Source organism: Desmodus rotundus, chromosome 9, assembly GCF_022682495.2.
Source record: "Desmodus rotundus isolate HL8 chromosome 9, HLdesRot8A.1, whole genome shotgun sequence".
NCBI classification, from domain to species: Eukaryota; Metazoa; Chordata; class Mammalia; order Chiroptera; family Phyllostomidae; genus Desmodus; species Desmodus rotundus.
This window is the reverse complement of record NC_071395.1, coordinates 29,098,017-29,124,930: the sequence shown is the minus strand read 5'-3', so window position 1 is coordinate 29,124,930 and position 26,914 is coordinate 29,098,017. Positions and strand designations below refer to the sequence as shown.

Below are 26,914 nucleotides of genomic sequence, written 5' to 3'. Positions count from 1 at the left end.
ATTTGTACTTCCTAGAAAAACGTATCTTCAAAAGGATGTTAGTGATGACTGCAGGCTGGCAAAGTTAGCCCGCAGCTGCCCCCTTCTCCCAGAGATCGAGCAGCCACATGGTTGCATGGAAGTGCACGGTTGAAGAAAACTAAAGGAACCAGTCTCTTTAATGTTATAACCAAAATAAAGGGCAGAAAAAAAAAAAAAAACCCAGAGACATCAATGGTTCCGCAGTGGTTATATTTTCCAGGTGTTCCTTTCTCCCAGAGGAATGGCAGTGCTCTGCCGTGAGCTGGAGAACCCCCAAAACGAAACTGGCAACTTAAGCCCAAGATGAATTTTGTTTATGCCTAACTCAAAGTCAGGTCGTCTGTAAATATCACATTTCATACATCCGCAATCAAACACCAATTAATTTTCATGGGGTACTTTTTGTCTTGTCACCACAGATTTCTTAATTTTTTACATATGTTCGTGTTAACCACGAGACACACCATGTTTATTCTGTCATGTGGATTAATAGGCAGACCAAAGAGAAATTAGTCCTTGTCTAAATTTACTATGGCTATAATTTCAGGAGTGCTTAGCTCAAAGACCAATAGCTCAATTTGTGTGGGCGACAGATGTACTTTAACCCTATGGTCTGAATAAATAGATTGGCTTTTTGAAATTCAAAGCCCAGGAAATGACAAAATAGATTTTGATCCCAAACAAGACTCATGTCTAGCAATTCTTTCCTTTAATAATTATGTTATCTCTTAAGAAAGAAAGATAGAATGGGAGGGCAGTCAAGATCAAACCAAACTTCAGAAGTGATTACATCTTGTTTTGTGTGGACCATGAGAGGTAGCTCTGTGTTTGAACACTACGAGCATGCAGACATTTAATCATTATCCCTAAAGAAAAAAAAAAACAACTATAAAAGTAGGCACCAGAAATCTACACTATTTGTGCTGCAAGGAGCTGTTAACCTCTTAGATGGCTCCTAATATTTTCCACATTGGGGATGGAAGAGAAAGGATGGAAGACTAGGAGTCAGCAGTCCTGGTCCATAGACCAGCTAAGCTGAATTGTGATCCTTTCTTTCTCTCTTTGGTGGCTTATTTCCTTCTTGGTGAGAAGTGAGGAATGAGCCAGCCCAGTGTTATCTCAAATGTGTCGTAAGAAAGTAGTTCTGAAGCAAGTTGGCAGATACAATTGAAAAAGGCTTCTGTAGCCAATTAGGTTTACAGAGCCCTGGGTTAAACAAAATTAAACATCTGTCTTTAGTACAAAATTTTTAGAACTTTGTACTCAATTTCCGAGAGGGAACAATGGGAGGCATCATTCTCAGTCTTACTTGACCATGGAACAGATGTTTAGAGAATCATGTTGAAGAATTAGTATTCTGTGGAACACGTTTTAGAAAACACTGGGTTGAATTATATCACCAACATCCTATCTGACTCTGCAATTGTATTGTAACATTTAATGCTGATTGCTAACATCTCATCTGACCTTGACTGTTAACTCTTAAGAATTTTTTTGGGGGGGGGTGTGTGGACAAGCTTCCTTTTTCATGGCACATGAAATTACTGTTATTTTTTTTAATTCCCCTTTTGGAAACAGGATGACCATATAATATAATGTCCAAGTCAGGACATTTCTGAGAGTAAAATAGGCTACTATTAACAATTACAGAATAAATGGGGATTGTTCCAGGCACACCATGATGTGGTGTCCTCATACTTAAACTTCACTGTGAAGAGCAACTTGAAATTGTGATTTTGGCCTTACTGCATATTTTGACTCTCTGTAAATGCGATTCATTCCCGTGGGTCAACACGAGTAAATTTCACAGTCTATGAGAGGAAAAATGGGTTCCCAACCCTCCTGTCACTCATTCACAAATTCTCAAGTTACACCTGTTAGTTAAAAAAAAAAAACAAACCAGATTCATCCACGTCAAACCTCTATGCAAACACAAGAACAGGTCAGCACGACCTGAGAAGTCACTCTTCAAAGTTTCCTATGGTGTGAAAGTGTGTGCTGAATGTTTCCAAGCCTTCAAAGCGCTGGGGAAAGAATGGATTACACAAAGAGCCTGAGAGTGAGAAATCACATACATAAAACAGCTAGAGGTGCACATTCAGCTACTTTGTTGCTACGGTTAGGGCGGGTAATTATTAGCCATTGTTATAACTTGGATTACATTCCAAAGGGCATAAAGTGAGAGATGTTTTATTAGCTAATGCTGTCAGTCTCCTATGCTCTTGGAACTTGTCCACTGAAATGCCGTAATTACCTCAGAATTATGAAAGCCAAAACGACTGCAGTCAAAGCAGGGCGTGGGGAAACGCTTCGCCCTGTGCGGGGCAAAGCAGGTCCCCTTGGCGTGTCTTCAGCTCCACAGAACTGCAGAAAACCACGCACAACAGTTCCCGCCCAGACTCCCAGAAAGCCCACTGGTTATCTCCTGGCGTCTGCTAAGCCATTATGCTGAACACAACTTTTTCCTGAGCAGTGAGTGGACCCTCTTTCCCCAAAGTCAATGAACAAGAGGTTTTGTCTACAATTTTTCCTAATTTATTACTCGACCCCTCCATTTCTTGCTTTCGTCATGCTGCCAGCTCATCATGATTAGGGGTAAGGGAGGAGGAAGCACAATGAAGTGAGGGCAGAGAATGAGGGGAAAATGCCTCTCTTTCTGAAAAAGCTGAAACTTTAGAAGTGAAAGGGCTTTGCATCTCTATCTTTCACCTCACGTCCAAAGGAGCCTTCCTTTGGCTAACACTGTGCTGGGTGAGGCCCCGTCTGCTGAGCCAAGCTCAGCGGCTCCAGGAGGCAAGGAGGGCAGCATCCCCTCCCAAATCTGGTGGACATTCTGGCCGAGCTTAAGCAGGGCTCAGCGGCTTCCTCGCACAGTGTTCTGAGGATGGAGATCATCAGATCAAACGTGGCCCGGGTGACCTCTGAGCAACCCCAAGTCCGACATCGGAAACAGACGAGTGAGTACACAAAGTTAAACTGTGCACCCAGCACGCTCATCTCAGAGCCGCCCTCTCTCCAGAACGCATTTCCCCTTTGTGTTCCTTCTAGAAGCTTACCAAGGAGAACTGTAATAAATGAAGTATATAATAAATGAAAAAATAATAAATGAAGTGTCTACTGTGAGGGATTGGGGGGACTCTCTTCATTAGAGAATGAAAAGGGAGGTGCAGAAAGAATTATATTGTTAGCAAGTAACTCTCAGGGGTCCTGCACCAACAGCCCCATGAGCTAGAGAGCAAGCACCTTCATCGAGAATGCTGAGTGGTGTTTTACACACACACTCTCACACACGGACAGCACCACACCGTGGAAACACACACACACCCACCCCCTGGACTTAGCCGCTGAGAAGCTCCTTGAATCGAGGCCCTGAAAGAGGCTCAAACACTGTGCAAACGCTGCCTTGCAACCACCTTGCCGAGCCTAGCCACACAGGTAGTTCTCCAGATCGCACCTGTCCTCTTCCTCCCAACAACGTGCATCAAATACATACTTTTGAGTGTGCAGAAAAGTGAGCCATTCCCCAAGAAAGCCGCCTCTGTCTGCTGCTTCCGCTCAGATCCCGGCTCAGATCCCGGGCGTGCAGAGCAGTGGCTGGAGCAGGGAGGGGACTCAGGTGTGTGAACAAGACCAGGAAGTGAGGACTAATTATACCTTGTCGTATTTGGCAATCTGAATAACAAATAAAATGGCATGTTTCATTTCAGGTGGTTTTTCAGAGCAAATTACCTCAGGCTGATAGTTTTGATCCAATGCACTACATTTTTTTAGGTGTTAAAATTAATGGTATGGTCAGATAGAGACTTAAGTCTTTTTCTTTGAAAAACATGGATTTTCATGAAGAAAATGTTCTTTTCTTTTTTTTAATTCTCACCCAAGGATTTTTTTTATTGATTTTATTTTGGGGGGCAATAATATGATTTATTTTTTCATTGTTTTCTTCCATTACCATTTAGTCCCCTTGTGCCCCCGGCCCCAGCAATCATCACAGTTTGTCCATGTCCACAAGTCCTTTTTTCCTTTTGTTTAATCCCACCCCCCACCCTCTGCCACTCCTCAGCTGTCCTCCTGCTCTCTGTCAATGAGTGTGTCTCTAATTTGCTTGTCAGTTAAGTCTGTCCATTGGATTTTAGTGAAAGAGAGTAAGGGGTGGGGCAGAGAGAAAGGTGAGAAACAGCAACATGAGAAACAAACATCGAGGGGTTGTCTCCTGTACGCACCCTGACCAGGGATCAAACTTTCAACCCAGGTGTATGGCCTGATCAGGGATCGAACCTGCCCCTGGCTACATGCCATCATACCATTTACCCTGCATGCCCCTGTGATTCCACAACACACAATTTTTAAAAATTGGCTTCGGAGGCACATAAAAACTTTGCAAAAGATGAAACAAAATAAAAACACCTCAAACTATTGTGTGGTGCAGGTACCAGGGGCAAAGGCTCAATCTAGCATATGCAGTTTACTAGTTAAAGGAGTTATAATAGTTTCTTTGCTTGTATAAGTAAAAATGTGTCATGACCTACCTGGTGTGGCTCAGTTGGTTGGAGTATCATCCTGTAACCAAAAGGTTGTGGGTTCGATTCCCAGTCAGGGCACATATGGGAGTCAACTAATTGATGTCTCTCTCTTTCTGTCTCTCTTTCTCTCTCCCCCTCTCTTCTCTTTCCCCCTCTGTTCTGCCTCACTTTCTCCCTTCTCTTCCTCTTTCCTTTCCTCTCTAAAAAAGCAGTGAAAAAAAAATATGCCCTCTATGAGGATAAAAAAATGTTTTTTGTATTTAAAAATGTCACTGAGGATAATGGTTACATGTGTTTTCTGTGCAGAAAAAGGACAATCTAGTCAAAATTTGTCTTGTGGAGCAGGATTCCAATTCTGAGCCTGGTGTGTGTGCATCTAGAACCTCACCCACACCTCTTTGGAGCTTCTAAGACTTAGGGACAAAGAAGAGTACCAACAGCTCTTTTTATCTTTTCCAGTTTGTGAGAAAGCCTCTCATGACTACCTGTTTCATTCTGGCAATCTATAGGTGTTGGGGAAATAAAAAGCACCCTGTGCTAGAAAAAGGTGGAGTAACGCATGCTCCCTGTTAATGCTATTCTCCTACTCATGTCTCTCTCAATTTGGGGGAGGTGGGGCAAGGATTGTCATAGTCTCCCTCCAAATTTCATGTTCCATTGGCCCACAGTTTTCCCAGATTATAACCTAGGCTTAAAAATATTTGTCTGGGTAATATGTTAGGTCAGTTCTGAAGAATCTCCCCTGAGGTTTCTTATGGCTAAAATAATTCCATATGCCCAAGATAGAACAGCCTGGAATAATGAGGTAGTGAGTTCCTTGTCACTAGATATATTGAAGATGGAAGAAAAACGACCAAAGATCTTGTCGAGGGAATTCAAGAACTAGATGGTTGGTGGAGAGACTATAACGACTGGTGCTATAGTCTTTCAGCGAACAACTGACAGCCGATGCATGAAAGTGGAATAGCACCTACCGCCTGGTGCGCTGGATACTGAAGAATGGCCGAATCCTCTTAACTATGATCCATTCACCAGATTAGTCTGATTTAATCAAGACAACTCGGTGAGATTTCCGGGGGCTTTTAAATTAGGATAGTTTAAATTAGAGATCCATTAGCTGTTAAATGAAACATATTCAGCACACAAATGCTATGATGTTTCCACATTTACAACCAGTTTGCATTACAAAATATACTTTTAAAAATATTTTGTACTTTAGAAAAACACTTGGGTCAATATGACCCAAGATATCAGAGTATTTCCTGTAAAAGAAAAGTTCTCTAAGTTCATTATTATTTATTATTATCTTGCTTTGTACTAAAGTTTCCCATCTTTCTTTGCTGACGTTCATGCTTTAGTCTTATTTCATTAATGCAGAGCCTCTCTGACTTTGAAAATGCTTGTGTTAGGAAATCACATGCTCAAATTCAAACCCAATGAGGTGCCATTTAATTTTTCAAAAGCACATTTGAGAGCTTTTAAAATTTTCTATCATTTAACCAAAGAATAATTTTTACAAAACTTATTTCATATATGTATTTTGATAGTTTCCCAAATTCCCAACCCTCTCCCCAATTTTTGATTTCACTTCTTATTTTTTCAATATTGTTTCTTGGCGAAGAATCACATGCCACCTACAGAATAAAAGAAAATCGTGATTTCTGCCTGGGACTAGCTTGCTCATAAAAGTATCTGTTGGGACTAAAAAGCCTTTTCTCTATAGAAGGGACCCTCGGGCATGGCCACACTGTGTGTGAGTCTTCACAAGCTACACCTGCTCCCTCGACACGTCAGCCCGGAGACCCAGGCCTCTGCAGCAGGTTCTAGCCTCCCAGCTTCTGAGCAGAGCACTTCATCTGCTTCCACCCCACCAGATCCCATGATTGAGAGGAAAAAATAAAACCAATTAATGGAAAACCAGCCCTTTAGCTACTTGTACAGTACCACTATTTTTTGCTATGCACTTTTGTTCAAAAGTAACTCTCCTGCATATGATGCAAAATGGGTGTTTTTGATCAATATACATAATATGCATAGTAATAATCATGACCTCACATTTTTTTTGAATTGTCCTCATGTCACTGGGAAGAAGGTACAAATTTCTCCCTCTACCCCCTTCTTCCCTGACCCCTTCTTCCTGTAAGGCATCATTATGATTTCTAAGAGACTAAAAATTAAAGTACTTAATAGCTCTAAATTCTGGTAAGATTAGAAAGAGATTTTCCTGGCCAGTGGCTAAAGAGTTAGATTAGAAAGAGATTTTCTGGCCGAAGAGTTAACCTTAGACATTACAAAGAAAATGTCTAATCTGTTGCCAGGTCATTTACTGCAATGTTACAAGCTAAAAGAGTGAGTTTGCCCGACACTCCAGAGCCTAATAATGTAATTGTAACTAGTATACTGAGGAGATGGAACAGTCTTCTAACACTATTTTGGAAATGATTTATTGATCCTCACACAAATTTTCAGTAATTCAAATAAGCAGAATTTATAGATTTATTCCTAACTTCAGGAAAAATTGACTTCACTCCTGTGCCCTTTGCCTTCTCACATTAATCTTTAAATTGCAATTGGCTAGGTTAAATCATGACCTTGAAAGGCGTTCCCTCGCCCAAGGGGCACAGGATCTGATTTTGCCGGATTTGGATTGTATTACTTCATCGTTTCAAAACCATTTGATTCAGCCCATTTACATTTTTAGGAAAGAACATCATTGGACTGCATACACTGTATATGAAAGAGGAAAGCAAGAAAGAAGCAGAGGGCATTGCTGCCCTTGGCCGTGTTACTGCGCACACCGGAAGTGTGCGAGGTGTGTAGGCTTCTTAGTGGAGGGGGTGGTGGAGGAAGGATGCTGGGCTTTTCCAAATGGGAGCTATTTAAACATTTAAAAGCAGAATGAAATTTAAAATATAAGCCAATACTGCCATATATTGAAATTTGTTGTAACTAAGTTGGGGAGTATGAATCAGTGTAACCTTTTAAGGAGAGGATTGGGCAACGCTAACATGTAGACACGCCTGCATTTGACCCAGCTGTTTCCCCTCTAGGAAGCTACCCTTTGATACGTTCCCACAAGGGCACGAGGACGTAGGAAACATGCGTACAAGGATGTTCGTGTTAGCGCTTTTTTCAAAGTAATAGGAAAACACTCATCTTGCCCTAAATGTCCATCAAAGAGGAAACAGCAATTTAATGATGGTATCCAATAACTATGGAAATACTATGTGGCCTTTAAAACTAATGTGACATAAAAACTGTCAAAAATATATTATCCAGTAAAACCACAACAGTAAAGAATGGAACAGTAGACTTCTGGAGGGTTATACGAGAAACTTGTCACTTTTAAGTTATGTGAAGAGGAGGGACTGATCTTGAGGGAAGATAGAAAACTTCCACTTTTCATTTTGGAGCTTTCTGTATGGTTTTACTTTACCTCAAGCAAATATTACTTCATACACATTAAACTCATTAAAATATACAAAAAGGAAACCTAAAGAAAAACATAACAATATTAGCATACCCATTCTATGCAGAATTTTAAAAATTGAAAAGAAATATATATATATATATATTTATTTATTTTATGGCAATTATGTTTTATTAAAGGAGACTTGATTATTTCATTATTCATCAACCACCTGGGTTTTGCAACACATTTTATTTCTACTACCCTCAGGATATTAGGAGGATTAAACAAGGTGATGCATGTCTAACCTTGGGTTTGGGGCTCGATGGAGGTTAGCTAGCTGTCATAATTTCTTACAGGAACCGAGGGGAAAGTCTGCTGTGGGGGCACATAAAGCAATTCAGAAAAGTCTCTGACTTTGGATGGATGCAACTAAATATCAGTTCTCTAGTTTTCCTTCTATTTGAGAGCGCTTCCACTCGACTTGGGTGATAAACTAATGGGTTTGTTGTATTTGCCTTTATTCTTTCATTTATCTATGAAATGTCCCACTGCTAGGAGGGCCACTGTACACTTTCGAAAATCACGGTTGCAATAAGGATGGAATGGACCTGATTAAGGAAAAATGTTAGTATGCTGTCTTATACACATTAGTACTGAGTCCTAAAACTAGATGTATTGATGCAAAGAGGTGCTTAAAAAGTTTCACAGTGGCCAGGGATTATCTCATCTTGCTCCGGGTAGTGGGCGAAATATATCACAGTGTGTCATAAATGAGGATCTATGGAATGTGACATGTTAGGGTTGTAATCTGTTGTGTTTCCTTAACGACCAAGCAATAGCTTATAGGAAGGTTCTTGGCTCTGCTGAGGCCACGTTCCAAGATCAGAATGGCTTTTAGCCATGAAGTGATTCTTGCAGAGTTCAAAGGATCCTGAGTTCCATTCTCCAAGTGTTAGGTAGCAGCAAGGAATGAGTGGCAGGAGGGGAAATAAAGGCAGAGCCCTCACCAATACATTCTACCGAAGATCTTAATACAGGAGGCTAGAAGCAAAGGAAGACTGGTCTCACTCATTGGTCCAGCCGTCCTGAGCCTGGTCTAATAAGTTTGCTAGGCATTCCGAGTAACACAAGCAAATCTATGATAGTACAGGAGGAGGGGAGTGTCCTTGAGACTGGGCTTATGTAAACTGCTGTAAAAATCTTACTAAGATGGCCAGGTTGACCTGGATATCCAAGACCTAGAAGGTAGGAGGGAAGTCCTTGAAATTCTATGTACCGTTTCCACTATCAAGGAAACAACTCCCACACGTACCTATGTTTGGGTAGTCACATCTCCCCCAGGGGGAGGTTGGTACCACCTTTACCCACCAACCAATACGTAACTCCCTCACCCCCATCCTGCCAACTATATAAGTTCTCAGAACAGAGGACCTGATGCCTTTGGTCACCCACACTCTTGCCTTACACCCCCACCTTAGTTAGGCCGGTTCCCTTTCATGAGAACTAATACATTTTGCTTGCCCACTAATAGGCTTGCTGATCTGCAATTCTTACTGTGACGGCAAGAAGAACGGATTTTCTCCAGTAACATAAACATCCTTTGGGTTGGATCTTGAAAATCTTGCTGGGAGAAGAGAGAAGCTAAATAAGAAGCAAAACGAAGACCTAGCTAGGTAGGAGAAAGACAACACTGTGCCTACTCATATGTAGCTTTTACTCCAGTGGGTGAGAGTGGAGAGAGAGATAAGAAGCACTTAAACCACATACACAAAGTAATTTCCGATAGAGCAACTCCGTAAAGAAAACAAAATACAGTGAGTGATCGGAGCTCCACAGGTAGGAAAGTTGTGGAAGAGAGCGAGGTCATTTCACACTGTGAGAGAATGGCGTGATTGGTTGGTTGGTTGGTTGACCAAGATTGTGTAAGAATAAAGATACCAGCAAATAAAAAGAGCCTGAAAGCGGGTGCTCGATGCCTAGAGATTCTCTAAGAACGAGCATCACATCACCTACCTCCAAAGAGGCTCTTTTCCCTACTTGGAGTTATTAGGACTAACTAGCAAATCTCTCAGCTTCTGGGCAAATAGAATTTACACTTTCCTGAGAGCATTTTCTCATGTTAATTTATACCCATGAGGACCAAAAAAATTTTTCAGTTATGACTTAATACAGAATTTGAGTCTATCTCCACAGTGAAATGGCCCCCTTTCTCTCTCCATTATGTCATAGAGTTCTAATTCTTCTCTCCGAAGCTATAAAACAGCTGTTGCTAATGCATATGGACAGATTTCAAAATTGAGGCTACTATTATACTATGAGCATTTCTCTGGTAGCCACTGCAGACTGTTCGGCTTTCTCCTTTGCCTGGAACGTTAGGAGGGCTCTGGTGCCTACAGAAAGCAGAAGGCTGTTGGGTAAGCACTGCCTGTGGTACTCCCTGGGGCACATGTGTTCTTATAACCGAAAGCCAGGAGAGAGTTCATGTCACATCACCTTCAGGAGCTGTCAATGACCCGAGAAAATAACCATGGGAAGGAAAAAGAAAAGGAGAAATGATATAGCTTTGTTCTACGTACGCAATTCGGATAAATAAAAAGCGAGGAATTCCTTTCTTGAAAGTTAGTGTTAAATCCATGGGCATTCTCTGACTTGAGCGGTTCCTTGGAGGGGCTCGGACAACCTGCCAGGGGCTTCTTTTCCCAGATCCTCCTGCGGACGGACATTTCCTAAGAGGTCATCTCACACACGGGCTTATTCCCACCGTGATCAACTCTTCTGGTTTGCCTTCCTAGCAGCCTTAGAAACATCTTTTTTCTCTGTAAATATTTTAATGACTAATCCTGAACTCGGAAGAGGGAAAAAGGCATGAATAAGAAAAACACATCCCATTGCAATGACTGTGCCAGAGAACCTGTTTTGTGCTGCAGTCCACATTGTCAGGCAAACCTCCCTGAAGACCCGACCCAAGCGCATCGGACCCTTCTGAAAATTTAAATGTCAGCATGAATAATTTAATTCTAATCTTTACCTTTTTCAGGACTTGTAGGTTTAAAGGGCTACTGAAATCTTCAATTCTTTCCACATTTGATGATTAGTATAGCACTTTTGAAGCTGGTTGAAGAAAGGAAGGTAAGCAAGAGAGAAGTAAAGCTTTTTTTTTTTCCGAATGGTGGACTTCTGAATTTGGCTGCTTCTTTCCCAAACTATTTTTTGCTATGCAAATTGAGAGAGCGGACTAGTTTTCATAATAGTTTAGGCATAAGTATTGTTTCATGTTCTGTTAACATAAATACCTTAAACTTTTTTATCAGTTTTGAGGACTGAGTTCCTCTCATATTTTTACGAATACATGGAGCAATTATTTGTATTCTTTTTATAAACCAAATTACCTATTTACTTATCTATTTATTTTATTGTTGTTCTATTACAGTTGTCCCAATTTTTCCCCTGTTGCTCTCCCCTACCCCACCCAGAAAAGTATAAATAAAGGTTCCATCTCATAAAGTGTTATATTCTTGAATGATGAGACTTACATAGCTATTATCTTTACCACCTGAGATAATAAAATATAAGACATCACAGCTAAGATACTACTTATTGTGTGGCAAAGAGAAATAGACTGTTTCTATAGTCATTGTTTGGAGCCACAGAAATTAATCTTATGCCACTGATATCAAGGGGAAACCAGAGGCCTTAAGCTATGTGTTGGCAGTGGGCCAGATCTTGATTCATTCTTGGAAGCCTCATATACACCATTTCACAAGCAATACCTGGAGACCACTTTAAGTATATTTCATTTTGGTGTTGGGGTTGTTCTGGAGAGAAGAATGTTTCAGGGGTGGGTGGTACAGTTGTAAATAGGGACTGATGGACTGCTATCTCCGCAATTACACAGCCCTGTGCTCTCCACACACTTGTCAAAGCTTGGCAGCAAAGCCCTGGGCTTGGCTGGGAGCAGGGCTGGAGTCCTGCTGTGGAAGCAGATGGCTGGTGGCCACTAAGTCCGGGACCAAAGGGAATTCACCCTCAGTATTCTGCTGGGTGGGTTCCACCTCCTAGCTCTCCCGAAGGGAGCCCTTTGGCAATGTGAGCCTGGAGGAGGAGGGGCAGGCATAGCATCTGGCACAGGACACTGGCCCTTCCCCTTCTTCTGAAGTCTGTGTGGGAAAGGGGAGCGATCTGCACTCAGGAAGAGGTGGTGGACGGCCTGGGACCTGCTTAGGTGAAGCTACGTGTTGCCGTCCTTTGAACAGCGGCCAGGAGACCACTTTACCACCTGGTGATGGAGTTGGCTTCCTGCCTCAGTTTCTTCTTAGAACAGCAAACAGCGCACAAGGCTCAGCAACCCTGTGAGGTCGTCTCCTGGTTTTTAATAATTCCCTGTATTTATTTAGTGCCTTTTTCCTCTCCCCAGAGCAAACTATAAGAGTTTTCCATATGTTACTTCAATAATCCTCATTACAGCCCCGTGCCTGGGCTGGTTAGAGAACGGTGCTAATGGGGCCAAGGTCGGCACTCAGTCTCTCATGAGCCCCCTGTGAGCAGCTCCGTCTGCACCAAAAAAATCTGTTTTGGGGTCTTACTCTGCACGGCTAAGCATAATCGATGATTTCAGAAAGCTTGCAAGAGGCCACAATGACAACAGGTGGTAATAATAATAATAATAATAATAATAATAATAATAATAATGGCGGCAGCTAACATTTAATGTGTGTTCACTCTGTGACAGGTATTTTCTAAGCACTTATCATATATTAACTAATTCAGCTCTCCCCAAAACTCCATGAAACAAGTACTACTTTTAGACCCATTATAAAGAGGAGGAAATTGAGGCCCAGGAAGGTTAAGGTCACACAGGGAATGGTGGGGCAGGGATTTTAACGCCATCAGTCTGCTTCAAGGGACCAGACTTGTAAACACTACTCAGTACTGCTCCCTATAAGCAACACTGTGAAAGGCACACCTCAAATTCCTTACTATCCAGGAATTTCCAGACAAATCCCTTTAGCTGGATAGTAAGCACAACTTACTATCGTATTTTGCTGAGTATTATGCTCACTGTTGCCTAAATTTGTTACGGAGAGAAGAATGTTTCAGGGGTGGGTGGAATATGAGGGAAAAATAAGGATGCGCTTTATGCATGGGTATAGTGATTACGTATCATGGGTATAATAACGGGTATACTAATACCGTGAATAATGTGCACAAAAATGTGGGGCACATTATACATGGCCATATACAGTAATATTGAGTAAGATGTGAAGCGTTGGGAAGAGGGGCTCAGTTAACATTTAAAGGACACTACTCTCTACACATTAGGTGCTGTGCTATACACACCATAGACTTTGTCTCATTTAAACTCTAGAGCAGCATTTAGAGTAGCTTGTATTGCCTCCACGTGACAGCTCAGGATACCGAGGTCACACAGGCTAAGTGATTTGAATACTGATATTTAGCCTAAGAGCCAGAATTCTAAAAGAAATCTGTCTGTTTCCAGTGCATATGCCATTTTCCTGAAATGTCAGAGACGCTCCCAATGTAGTTAAAGGAAATGTTACATATGTGAAAAAGAAACAGAGGTTTAGATGAGACTTGTCATGAGCAATGGTGTCCAGGATTCGAAGCACACTTTTGGACTTCCACTGCTGTGTCCTCTTTCCTACAACTACCTATGATGTCCACATGTCATAGTCAGAGAGAAAATAAACACCTATGGCCACAGGGACAATGCTGGGTGATGGGAGAGAACAGAAGGTTACCATGGGGGGAATAGGGATACCCAAATCTGTATCATTTTATTGGGAGAATTCAGTGATATAGCCTATCTAAACCACAGAGAAAGTAAATGGGAGACAAATGTTTAAAAGACATTAACATCAAAGAGCTCCTGTCTATCATTTGAAACAAATGGGAGTAATTACTTAATCATTTCCATCTCTGGATGCGCCAAATGGTTTTGAAGGAATGGCCTCCAGAAAGCATGGGCTCTGGCATCAGACACATTGAGGTTAGAAGCCTGGCTCTGTCATTCCCTGCATGAACTTGGCTGAATTACTTAGCATCTTTGAGCTTCAGTTTCCTAATCTGGAAAATGCAGATAAAAACGGTACCTGTGTCATGGCATCATTAGATTAAAGGAGAAAAATGAATACAGAGCAGCTCCCAATCTGAGCTCAGTAAAGCCTACCTATTATTACGAGAGGGAAGATCTTCATGGGAAAGAAACTCAGTTTTTGTGAGGTCACCCATGATCTATAAAAGGAGTTCACTTATGTGTCCCTCTGGCTTCAGACACTCTTAACCAGTCTGCTTTTGTAAAAGTGCTCATTTGTGGAGGAGCATTTTGCTTTTTCAGCAGATAGAGTTTCAAAGTGTACCGGCAGGGTGTGTTGGGTGCCTTGATGAATGGCTCAGCAGATATTCATATTGGTAGTAATAACTAGCACATGTGTACTGGAAATCACACACAGCATGTTGTGCGCTCTTATTATGATAAACAGCAGCAAGATGTTAAACAGGGATGGTTTGGCTAGCTAGCTGTGATAACTGTTAACACTACAAATGCCAGCTTCTGGACTGCAAGTTCCTCGCAGCTTAAATATCAAAACCCAAAGGAAGAAAAGCCCCCAATTGTTTCCTGTGCATTATGCTCAAGTCAGACAACACAATCTGGATCTGAATTCCACCCGAAAGCAATACTTCCACTGTGGTTAGCAAACCAGACTGCTTTTCCTTTTTAGTTTAACTTGACCTAATTAAGGATTGGGTATAGAATCTTGACATAATGCTCTGAGATCCTTTAACAAGTCATTTAACATTAGTATTATTCCATAACTTGCCAAGTTATAGCATAAAAGGTAAGTGCTTATTTCAGCAAAACCTAAGCTGTCTTGTATGGACAATATTTTAAGGCTCACACTAACAGGGCTCCAGGCATCCCTTTCCTTTCAGCCCCAAATACTCCGCTGTCTTCTCAAAGGGCTCTCACATCTGCTAAAGATAAGGCAAGGTACATATCTGACAATCACTCAGGAGGCTTATGTTGGGAAATTTCTCATCAGGGTGTCACAAGATAGCAGAGGCCAAGGTAGGGGGAACACATGATTTCTTCACACTGCGTTATTTGCTATCAAAATATGTTATTGTTTCCTGTTCTGCTATCACAATCTGGACATGTTTCTTAAGAGGTGCAGAGGAGGCTAGACTATTGTGTAGAAGATTCCTGCACTGGAAAAAAGAATATAAAAGAGGCAGCAAGTGGACCAGGTCTACCAAGACTGGGAGTCCAACTGGGATCCATGTAAATTTTCAACCACTCAATTAGTCTGCTTTGACCCCAGAAACTATTTTCTTCACACTTCACTTCCTTCTCAAGAAAATATGCTCAGAACCAGAGACCTCTAGCCAGAGACTTCTCACCTAGTTGATGAGTCTGAAAGACTTGAGTGACTTATATGTGGTAGGGCTCAGTATTTTTAATTAGTGAACATATGATCTCTAAGTGCCCTGAGACTGGGAAGTGGGCACCAGCCTGGAGGAGCTTTTTATCAGTGAGAGGGCAATACACACAGCTCATGGGAAGGGGCCGGCATGGGGCCTGTGTCTGGTGGGTGCCCAATTAATGTTGACTACACTGAGCACTCTCTAGTCATCTCTTGGTCTCCTGGAGTAGACAGTTTTCAAATTTCAACTGTGAGCCTTGTTGAATAGTCCACAATGTTTCTCCTTGAGGGAGTGGGTTGTGGAACTTGCCCTCAGAGAAGTTAATAAGCCATACCCAGCTGACATGTGTGTGATTAGAAGGTTTCCCAGACAAAGACCTTCTGGAGAGTCATCAGATTCCCTCTCAATTCATGGTTCAGGTCCATTATATGATCACATCTGGAAAGGCCTTGGGGAGACAGGCTTTTCATCTGGAGCTATAGAGATTGACAAAGTCAGGGGCCAGAGCTTAGCCAAGAGCTGAGTGGGGAGCTAAGGCGGAGTACTCAAAAGAGGAGAGTCAAACAGTTTGGTAAAAATGAAGGGGCCCACAGCAGGACTAAACCAGGTTCTGAGGTCCACAGCCATGGGCCCAGGGTATGCAGGGAACCTTCTTGAACTATTGTCTGGAGTAGGCAGGTTTTTGTGGCTGGTTTCTATGTGCCAACTTTGTCATAGGGCAAAGGCAGATCTGCTGCATTCGAAGAGTCTGTTCTAGAAAGGATGGCTTAGGAGAGGGTTTCTTCAGGTATGATCTACTGACACCTTAGAACCCTCTGAGGTGCTTATTACAGGTTCCAAGGCTCCACTCAGGTCTCATGAATCAATATGATGTGGACCCAGGGCTTCAGAATCTGTATTTTTGACAAGCACGCCCACATGCCACTATGGGATTTTTAGAAACTCTAAGATTTGAAAACCACTGAAATATGGTGAAGTGCAAGGAATTTAAAGACAGAAAACCTGAGTTCTATTCTTGGTTGTGTGATCTTTGGAATCACTTAACCTAATTGAACCTTAGTTTCTTCATCTGTAAAATGGGGATAATGTATTTTTTTCATAAAGGTTGGTTAAGTTAATGTAAGTGTTTGTGATTACCACATTTCTGAGCCAAAGTGAAATCTCAGAGAGACTCACCAATGTACCTAAGACAGATCTGGGCTTGGTTAATTATCTCAGAACTGACCAGCGCTATAACCCTTAGCTATGTGTCTCCTGGAAGGCTCTCCGTGGTCTCTTACTTTATCCAGCACTTACAACTCTTATCTGATGATCAGTTTGGGCGCCAGCATTGGGAGTTGGACTGCTAGCTTTTCAAATCCCAGAGACATGAGGCAGAAGTGCTTTGAGGGGCCAGAAGTCTCAGGGGTCTGTTCCTCTACGGGTGAACTGCAGGGACTTTTAATGTGCTAAGCTACTTGGGACAGTAGCTGGGGTTAAGAATTAAGAAAAGGAAGAATAGGATTAGAGTCCCAAGTGAGTTGATGAATTGGAGAAGTAGTCAGGAACAAAAAACAGCTCAATAGGAAATGGTCGGGATGATACATGGAGGAAATGATTATTATCACAAACGGGCTAAGCGACGTCCAGCCAAATGAGGATAAGAAGCTGAAAACAATCCAGGGAGGTCTAGCGGTCACTTAAAACATGAGTGTGAAAGTTGGCTGCACTAACTGAAGCATGGTTTGGAGGAATGTGAGGTAATCGTCACTTTATCATACCTTTATGAGACTTCTCTGTCTAGTTCTGGACTTCACAGTTCGAGAGCCACGGAGTATTTGGACATAGTACAATGGCAGAAATAAAAATGATGAAATTGTTGGAGGACAAGAACTATGAGGAAAAGCAAAAAAACCCTGGTATTATTTAACCTAGAGAGAGTGTGAGCTAAGGGGAGACTTAACTCTTCCAGTCCATGAATAGAGTTGAGACTGACTAATTTTTGTTTGTATTCTGTTGAGGAGCAAACAGGCTTACGTTCAGTTAAAGGGATGTATGTTCAGGAAAGAAAAATATTTGTGTGTGTGTGATGAATGTTAAGAGCCCAAACAGGATCTTGCGGCAGGAGAAAGCCTCCTTTCCAAACACTGACTTAGGGGTCTCACCAGAGTGAGGGATGTGGATGTGACAAAATGCTGATTAAAACCATTTTGAAAGTTGGAAGGAAAAACAGTACTGATTGGATTTGGAATCAGCCCCAGTTTAGGCCCAGAGCTGTGACCTGGGCAGGCAGTTAACTTCTATGGACCTCAGTTTCTGCATCTTTAAAAATCAAGGTAACAGAGCAGATGATCTCCAAGGTCTTTCTCAGCTCTAAAAAGTCACAGTCTGTAGTGTTTAAGAGTCATACGGTGGCTGTACTTACCATGTTAAAGTTTTCCTTCCAATAAAGCAACAACAGTAAACATGCCGAGGGTGGGGGTGGCATTTGATCTGGGCTTGATGGGCTGATGCCATGGGTTGGGGGGGAGCAAACTGTGGAGAGCTACCCCCTTTGTGGGGAATTATCTGGTTATGAGAGAGAGGTGGGGAAGAGAATGCAGGATATTCCTAAGGAGGGGTATGCCCAGAGTGGAAGGGGAAAATGAGGAAATTAACTGCAACCCAAAACCAAGAGGATGGGTCTGTATTCAGATAGGAGAGTCCTCAATTTTTTGGAGACCTAAAAATCTGAAAGCACCCAAGCTGTGAAGCAAAACAGACTTGGTTTCCATTTTGCCTCTGTTACTGACTACCCAGGTAATCCTGGGCAAGATGCTCATCCTGGTTAGACATAACTTCCAGATAGTAAAGTGCAGATAATAGAAGTACTTCATAATATTTTTATGAGGATGAAATATGGGTATGTGCCTGATAATAGTAAACGTAAACACTGCTGTAATTCTGGGAATGGAATAAAGGCAGAATAAAAAGAAACTTCTGGGACCTCATGGTTTGTAGAAAAGGGCCTGAAATGGGACTACTACGACTACTACCCAATGATCCAAACTAAGTTTTTCATGACATGGTCACCTGTGTTCCTCCATCTGATTCTCAGGAATATTTAACACTGAAGTAGGGATTAATACTGCCCCATTTCCAAGATGAGGAATTGGGGCTTATAGGGGATAATGCCTTGTCCAGCTCAGTCAGTTAAGTTGTGGTGGTGACTTAAGTCTTCTAGTTTCAGTCATTGGTTTTTCCCTAACATCTATTTCATGGGAGAGAAGCAGGAGGAACATGGGATATGGGTTAGCATTTTAATTACAACCAAGTTATCTGAATAATGGGAGACTGAACTTGTACTTTGGTCTGACTTCTAGACAGTGCCTTGACCTTGAAAGGTTTGCTAGGCCCTAAGCCTCTCCTCCCAACCCTGTCTGCCGCCGAGCCCGCCACAACAAGCAACGTTGGAACTAGATTAGCACAGCTTTCTGTCTGTCACACTTACTGAATGAAGAGGAATCTTCTGTTTGTGTCTTTAAATAGAACCAGTACCGCTGATCTATAGTCGGCACTCTCTCCAGGAGCCCTTAAGATGGTTACTGAGTCACTTAGGTCTTTTTTCTTCAAAGCCAAGTAATCATGCCTTTGGTCTCTCCTCACTGAATTCCTTTCCAACCAGCAAAGCCCGCCCCTGACTCTCCTCTCCTACTTCAGATATTGATCCCAGGACCAGACACTCACTCCTCGTGAGGCAAGACTCGCTGCTCCTGAGCCCAGAGAATGGACCCCTCTGCCAAGCCCTGACGTGGTAGCTCCTCTTCTCTTTCTCACCCCAGAATGCAGTCAGATGCACTCTGGGACCCTCTCCTGCTCTAAGATTATTAAAAATTTTTAGATGGCTGACATTTTCCTTTCAAAATAGTTTAGAGTCCCACTAGAAGCAAAGAATATGACTAAGTAATTTCTTAAAGCCCCTTCCAGCCAGTGATTCATCAGACATAGACTTTTAAATGGGAATGGAGTGTTATATTCTGGGCCAAAATGTCTCATTTTTGCAAATAAGGAGAGTGAAGTCCATAGAGGGTAAGAATTGTGGAGGCTGCTTCCTACAGTGGAAAGAACACGGGATTTGAAGTTAGAAATTCTGGATCTGAGGCCAAACTCAATCAGTCACATGCTGTGTGACCTTGAGGAAGTCATTAACCTCTAGAGCTTCAGTTTCCATGTTTGTAAAATGGAAATAAAACTACATAGTCTACCTGATCCTAGTACAGTTCTGAGGATAATGTGACATTATGTTTATAAAAGACAAGGCAAAATGTAATACTTCATCAACATGCTGCACTAGTAACTAGCTTGTTCAAAGTTACCCTGTGGCAAAACCAGGATCCTCGATTCCAGGGTAATTTCAATTTCCATCCTACAATGCTGCCTTCTTGACATTTTTCCAATTCTATAGTTATAAGACTTTTCTCATAAGCCACCACACTAATTTGATCTCCACATGCTTTCCTTTAAACCCCTGGATATACATAGACTCACACTGTGGGACTCCAGACTGGCTCAGATGGATTAGAGACCAGCAACTCTGAGGACTTGCTGGGGATCTCTCAAGCAGCGTTCCATTACATCATGGTTATGGCCCTCAGACCGCCACTTGATGGCTTCTGAGGGACTGGGAACATTCAGGAGCTAACCTGCCCCATTCTTTGACCAGTTTCCCAACACCAAACTGGACATTGGAGATGGCTATCTGACAGCTTATAATGAACTATTAGGCTACAGCATGTACCGTGAAGATTGAAATAGAATGAGAGTGAGCCACAAAGTAAAGTGATAATAGGTAGTTGAAGTCCCTGCTGGACAGAGATTTGGGAACATGTTCAGCAGTAATGGGTGGTTTACTGTGCCAATTTGCGGTAGTCCGCATGGGAGAGGCAGGAGATGGCAGCTTAGTCTCACAAATGAAGTGTGGGCCCAAGGGACCACGAATGGAAGAGGCCGCTGGGCTTTGAGCCCCACCCTCAGTATTAACACAATAGAAAAGATCAGCCATGTCTCATCTGGTCTCCTCATTAATCACCGTGTAATGGTCCTCAGGAGGACGAGCACAATCAACTCTATTCATGGAGAGACGCGCATACACTGCCCTACTGCGTACGCACGTCTGACATTCTGTGGCCCTCTGGTACAACAGGGTGCCTCTTCCCTCACCGATGCCTCCCTGAGTCTGACGTGGAGTAATAGCCTTCCTTCAGTTATCGGAGACAGTTGAGTCTATTCTCTGACAATGGTCTTTGGCCCTTGAAGAGCACAACAGAGAAATTCTACTTTTCTGTTTTCTTAAAGTCTAAAAAATGTTTCAAATTTAAGAAATAATGGTGAGGTCAAGCCTACCATAAATAGAGAATATAGCTGTTCTATCTAAGCAATCAAAGAGAAATAAAGGGGGGAGGGGAAACACTGAGCCAGTTCAGCCAACAATTTCCCTGTTTAAAAAAAAAAAAGTTCAAGTTGGAGCCATGTGGTCTCAATAAAGTAGTAAAATATATTTTCTTTACCCTACACTTCATGTGCCCATAACCTTCCTTTTAAATCATCGCTAACCAGCCCCAAATCACTGACCGCAAATCATTTGGGGGCTTTGGTCTCCGGGCAGTGGAATGTGCCGGAGCAGACGGGGAGTCGCTACCAAGGGCGCTCAGAGGCGCTTCCTCTCCCTCCGCACAGGCACACAGACCCCAGCGAAGCCCCGGACGGGTTCCGCACCGAGATAGCACATGACATCATAGCTCAATCATTCAGGAAAAAACTGCAATGGCTGCAGAATAGCACAACATGCCACAAACCACAGTGGGCAGATAAAGCCAAAGAACAGCTTTTCTTATGAAAACATTCGCGAATACCACAGGCAGCTGGCAGAGACACGTTTAATTACATTCACAGAAACCCATTGTATCCCTCAGACCTACCATCTTTAAAGGTGACCAGCAAATGGGAAGGTCACTGAAGCCCATCTTTGAAATGGGGAAGCCAGAGGAGCTTGAAGTGTATGTCACTGCATTTCATAATGTGTGCTAGGATGAGACTTGACCCAGCTGTACCACCATTGGATAGGCTTTGAAAGGATTTCCAAGTGAACTAGCCCTCAATAAGCAACCTATCTTTAACTTTATAGCTGGAGATTCAGTGTAGCTGAAGGTGTGAGAAATCAATTATTCAATTCATGGTTAATTTAAGAGGCACCAAGCTTGTCCTGGGCATAAACAAAGCTCATGCGACTGCCATCTGCCATCACATCAGAGGACCCAGTCTTGTATTTTGCAAGTGCCATTGGAACTTCTGTTTATTTTTTTAAAAGAGCTGTTCAAAGAGTAAGTACATACCCTTCGAAGAGATGGTAAATGTATTGGGGGTGGCTTTAGGCTTCTTAGAGAAACAAAGTTCAACATGCGTTGGTAAAGTATGATTAAAGCTTAAGGGGAAAAAAAAACTGTCCAAGTAAAAATTCTGTCTTAAAGAGTCCTTAAGCATCAGGTTACAATAATCACTAAAGTGGAAGTTTGAAAGGCGAGTCTGCAGAATCTTCTTGGAGACAACAAGGATATGCCTGAAAAGTCCTGTGGATTTGTCTAATTTTAGCCCCAGCAAAAGATCCATGCTACTAACTCCAGGCTGTGACTTCACCTGAGTGAACGAGATTTTTCTACAGAAAAAGAAAACAAGCAGAACCACACAACCAACAAAGGAGTGAAAACCCTGAGGTGATCAAAGTCAGTCTCATCCCTAAAGAAAAAATGAAAGACTACATAGTAGCTGCAGACGCTAATGTCTAGTGGCTATAATCTTTTCAGAAACGTTACTTTACAGGCTGGTAATATATCTGGCCATAATCTTTTTCATCAGACACCCCAGGATAACTTTCCATTTCAGTTGGGGCGAGGGAGGGGAAAGCTCAAATGCATGCTCATAATATCTTCATGTAACCTCTAAAGCAATGGTCAGGGAAAATGCAAGACTCTTGGGTTACTGGAAATAACCTGTTTGCCATTATGTGGGGAATTATAAGCTGGGACTTGTTTTAAATTGCTGGGTTCAGCAGAGATTTCCCATGGATTTATCAGCAACAGAAATAAACAAGCATTCCACAGCTCTCCATTTGGAAGTGTGAGCAGGACTACTGAAAGTCTTTTTCATCATGTGGACAGGACTTCAACTTAACCTCATTAAAGCACATTACAGCATCCTGATGATTCTCTTCATCAACAGAAAGTTGAAAAACTTCGGTCCCCTTCTCAGGTGGGCCTCCCCCTTGGCCCCTGCCACACACCACAGAACCCCCTCTCCCTTCATTAATAGCCTATCTGCTGTCAAGTGAGAGGTGACTTCGCGTCCTTGTGGAGCTCAGGCATCAGGGGCTTCGTGCTTGTTGTGCAAGTAATTAGGGAAAATCTCTCTCTTTAAAATTCCTGTTGGTTACCTCCGGATTATCTAATTTCAAGAACCAAATCTTTATAGAACAGTGACTGCATGTTTTCCATAAAACTAATGGAGAATGTCAGTTTTCAGTGCAGTCTTTCCATGGTAGGAGGGCCATCAGGAATGCAGCTCTTCCCTATTGTATTCTGCCTGCCACTTGTTCTCTGAGAACTGCAGCCAGCTGAACGCTAATGGGGACAGGGACCCCATCCAAAGGGCTTCAGGAGAACAAGAGAACGAAAATGAGCAATTGAATTTGTTAGACAAAGGACTGCAATCAAGTCGAACCCAGCAAACACACACACACACACACACACACACACACACACACACACACACACACACACACACACCTTTCAAAGGTTGAAGAGCAACAGGTGTGAAAACGCCCAGAATTGTCTTGAGGGAAAAAAAAAATCACCAAATCCTGCCGTTAAAGGGTTTCCAGCTAACGTTCATTCAGCAAATGAGCAGCACTGAGCAGCAACTAGGCTGTCAGAGACTGCTTGCTCCCTGCAAGTTTCCTTCCACTTCAGCCCGGACGAGCCGATTACAAAGACATTAGAAGTACAAACCAACCTGGTGCAAACTGCTCCAGGCATATAAACGCCTGAAAGATGAAGCTTCTCTCAAAGGTATCATTTTTTTTTAAATGGGGGGAAGTAGGGGGAGAAATTCAAACTCACTCCTCGCCCCTCCCCCAACGCCAACTCTAACAACAGAGAAGTCGCAAGAAGCAGGACCCGCCACCCCCGCCCCACGAGAGCGCTCAGAGGACGGATTAGGAAAACCGTGGCTGCAGACGGGCTTCTGAGCCCACTACCAGTAAACACCCGGGACGGTACGTTTCAAGGAAGTACCTGCATGCCACTGCCCAGAAACGCTACATACATTTAATGCTGTCACTTACCAGCTGAGCAGAAACACCCTCTGCCCCTAAAGAAGCTCCTCTGGGGGGTCTTTCAGATCTCAGCTACTCCGAGCTTGCAACCTCAGAGCTCTGAATTCAGTCTAGTTTGCAGAATACAACAGGGAATACGAGCCGGCAGCCCAGTGACCAAAAGCCCAGCCCCTCTCAGGCTGCGATGAAGACGTCTTGGCGGCGAGCAGCGGGGAGCAGGCTCGGTGGAGGCGGCCCGACTGCAGCCGCTTCCAGTGTGCCGCCTCTCGCCCAGGGGCCCCGCGTGCACGGGGGTGTCAGGGAGGGGGCTGCTGGGGAAGGGGAGAGGGTGTGTCCTCGGGAGGAATGCTGCTAACTTCCAGAAATAACACTGAGAGGGGACGGAGGAAGATCCATCTCCCCTCACTCCAAGCCCTTATCACATTTAGAAAGGCTTTTGTTTCGGGGGATTGCAATCACCCGTGGAGAAGGTAATAAGCAAGTCCCACCCACGCTTTCTAAAGCCGGTTCAGCTGTGGCTTGAAGCATTTCTTAAAGACCTCTGTTCATTTAATCGACCCCGACACCTTGGGGGGAAATCCAGGCGGTGACTAGCAGTGATTATGTATTAGTTACAAAAGAAATCAATTTCCATCTTGACCTTCCTTATATACCCTTCCAAGCAGGGGTATCTTTCAATTAGACTCTCCATCTACGCTACTTATTGTGAATTAAATTGCTTCTCTGGTGCTGCCTTACTGCAAAGCTATAAATTAATTATTACATTACAGATGAAGCCCCCAGGAAAAGGAATGCCAAGAATAAATCTGGTTTTTGTTCTGTTTTTAAGTTGAACGAGTCTGCCATTAATCAAGACTTTCCACCAACATCTAGGAACCGACCCAAGACTGCGACTCATTGAGATGAACAGTGCGCACGTCTCCAAGTCCTCCAGTCTTGCTTCGCAGCATTACGTCATGGTGACTCAGTCACCAAGCAGACGTTACGGAGAAACGATATGAGAGACAAAACCAGCCATTTAATAGACTGGCCTGCTTGCTAACTATAACCAATTAGCAGACAGGACCTAATGTTTAAGTATTTTAAAAGATTAATTCACCACTTCCCTTGTGCTCTGTCTTTGAGTCACAGAACTGCTTGCCATTGGTCAACCTGGGAAATAGAAACCCAGGATTGTATTTGGACTTTAAGGAAGAGACTCAAAGAACCCGATGAAGCTATTAATTTTAGTGTAGTGTATGCAATGTCAAAGGCATGACACATTCTTGAAGGCAATCAGAAAACATATCAGAAAGTGTGTTGCTGGGTTAGATTATGTTGAGAGGTCCAAAACCAAAACAGAGATAGTGTAAAAAAATTTTTTTGAAATGAAAATGAAATGTTGAGAGTTTACTATGTATCTGTGGTTTATTATTATTATTTTTTAAATCCGAGGAAGTGGTGGATCATGAAATACTGAATTTTTTTTCCTGTTATTACCTGCTCCACCGTTTGGGGAAAAAAAAATCAGTGTAAAGATAGTAAGGGTGAGTTTGGTTTTTAAACTGAAAATACTCTGAGTTTGGCAGGTTCAGTCTTCTCTCGTATGTTATTAGGTCATTTTACTTTGTAACTCCACACTTCATTTGTAGAGTTTTACTGGAGTCACTGAATAACAAATACCTTTGTCAGCTGAAAGGCATCACTGTAGGGCAGGGTGGCCTTGTGGGGTACGTCTAAGATACATTTCAGATCCCAACCACCTTTCTCATCTCCAGAAGGGCTGTTAGAACAATCTTTCCTCTGTGAATTAGCAGAAACATTTTATTGATGAAAATGCCCAGGCAAAAGCAGAAGGAAAAATTGGGCCCGAGGGTTCAGTGTGTGGTGGTCATTATGAGGACGGAAACCTGAGTAGTCCCTTCAACTGCCTTTGCTAAAACTGAGCACATTTTTGAAATCTAAAATTTCGCTGACGTACCAAATGTCTTAGTCAAAGATGACACTTCTTCAGTGGTCCTGTGCAGACGAGACTGAAAGGATAAATGAAGTTTCTGCCCTCCTTCCACATCATCTACACAAGGAGGCAACCTTTTGGGTGAAGCTAGTAGGGCCTCCCAAGGTTCCTAGACACTCTGTCTTTTGTTTCTATGCCCTGCCCATTCGCTTGTGCTCCCAGTGAGAAGTAGCCCTACCTTTCCTGGGTCAGGAGAGGGCGTGGTGATGATGTGTGTGATCTGTGAAGCACTCTCTCAGAGGTGGGAAGGGGAGCTTGTCGAAAATGCAGATTTCCCAGCCCCTATTCGGAACTACTGAATTAGGATCTTTCTGTCTGAGGCTCATGACAGCAGCTTGTGTGTGCATGTGTGTATAACTGGATGTGTTGAGCAAGTGATATATTTGCACAGTTTAAACAGAGGTGTATATACTGCAGTCCCCTTCCAAGCACAGTTTTCCATAGGTCTAGATACAGCTCCTCTCAGGTAACCACTAATAATGTGTTTTCTGTAGACCTCCAAGTTACTTTATGCACATCCCTGCAAATGTAAATTCTCACTCTTCCTTCTTTCTTGCTTAACAATACTATACGTAGAGCTATATCCACTCCCTTGGATAAATGCATCACAATTTAATTAATCAGAACCCCACTGATAGACATTTGAGTTTTTTCCCACATTATGCTACTAAGCAATGTTACAAACTTCCACATATAACATTTTACACTAGTGTGAGTATATCTATGGCATTCGTTCCACAGTGGGATTCCTGGATTCTGCATTTCCAATTTTGATAGACGTAGCCAAATTGCCTTTCAAAGGGCTAGACCCACTGACACTCCCACTAACAATGATGACTAATGCTTGCTTCCCTATGGCCCTGCCAACTGAGTGTGTAATCAAACTCCTGGGTGCTCGCCAATCTGATAAGTGAAAAAAGGATGTTTTAAGATAGTCTGACTTGCATTTCTCTGATTTGGGGTGAGGTGGAACAACTTTTTCATATGTTTAAGAGCCAATTCTATTTCCTTTGTTGTGGCCTCTCTGTTTATGTACTTTCCCCATATCCTACTGAGTTCTTGGCCTTTTTCTTTATAGATTTCTTGAAGCATCATGTATATTAAGAAAATTATCCCTTTGCAGGACAATGCCCAACCAGTTGAGCCATTTTTAATTGAGTTATTTTTGTTGTCTTTGT

General features: G+C 42.6%; 1 protein-coding gene across 4 annotated transcripts in view; it reads right to left on the bottom strand.

The window, feature by feature from the left end:
- PALLD (palladin, cytoskeletal associated protein) overlaps window positions 1-26,914 on the bottom strand; it is a 344,806-nt gene that overhangs the window by 205,918 nt on the left and 111,974 nt on the right. Inside the window, exon 1 of one of the 4 annotated variants that reach the window (XM_071219166.1) lies at window positions 23,750-23,768. The exons of 2 other annotated variants lie outside the window; for them this stretch is intronic. The gene's annotated coding sequence lies outside the window, so the exon portion shown is untranslated. Of the gene's footprint in view, window positions 1-3,514; window positions 3,609-23,749; window positions 23,769-26,914 lie in introns of those variants that run through there. One more of the 4 variants, XM_045202768.2, reaches the window with a different exon arrangement.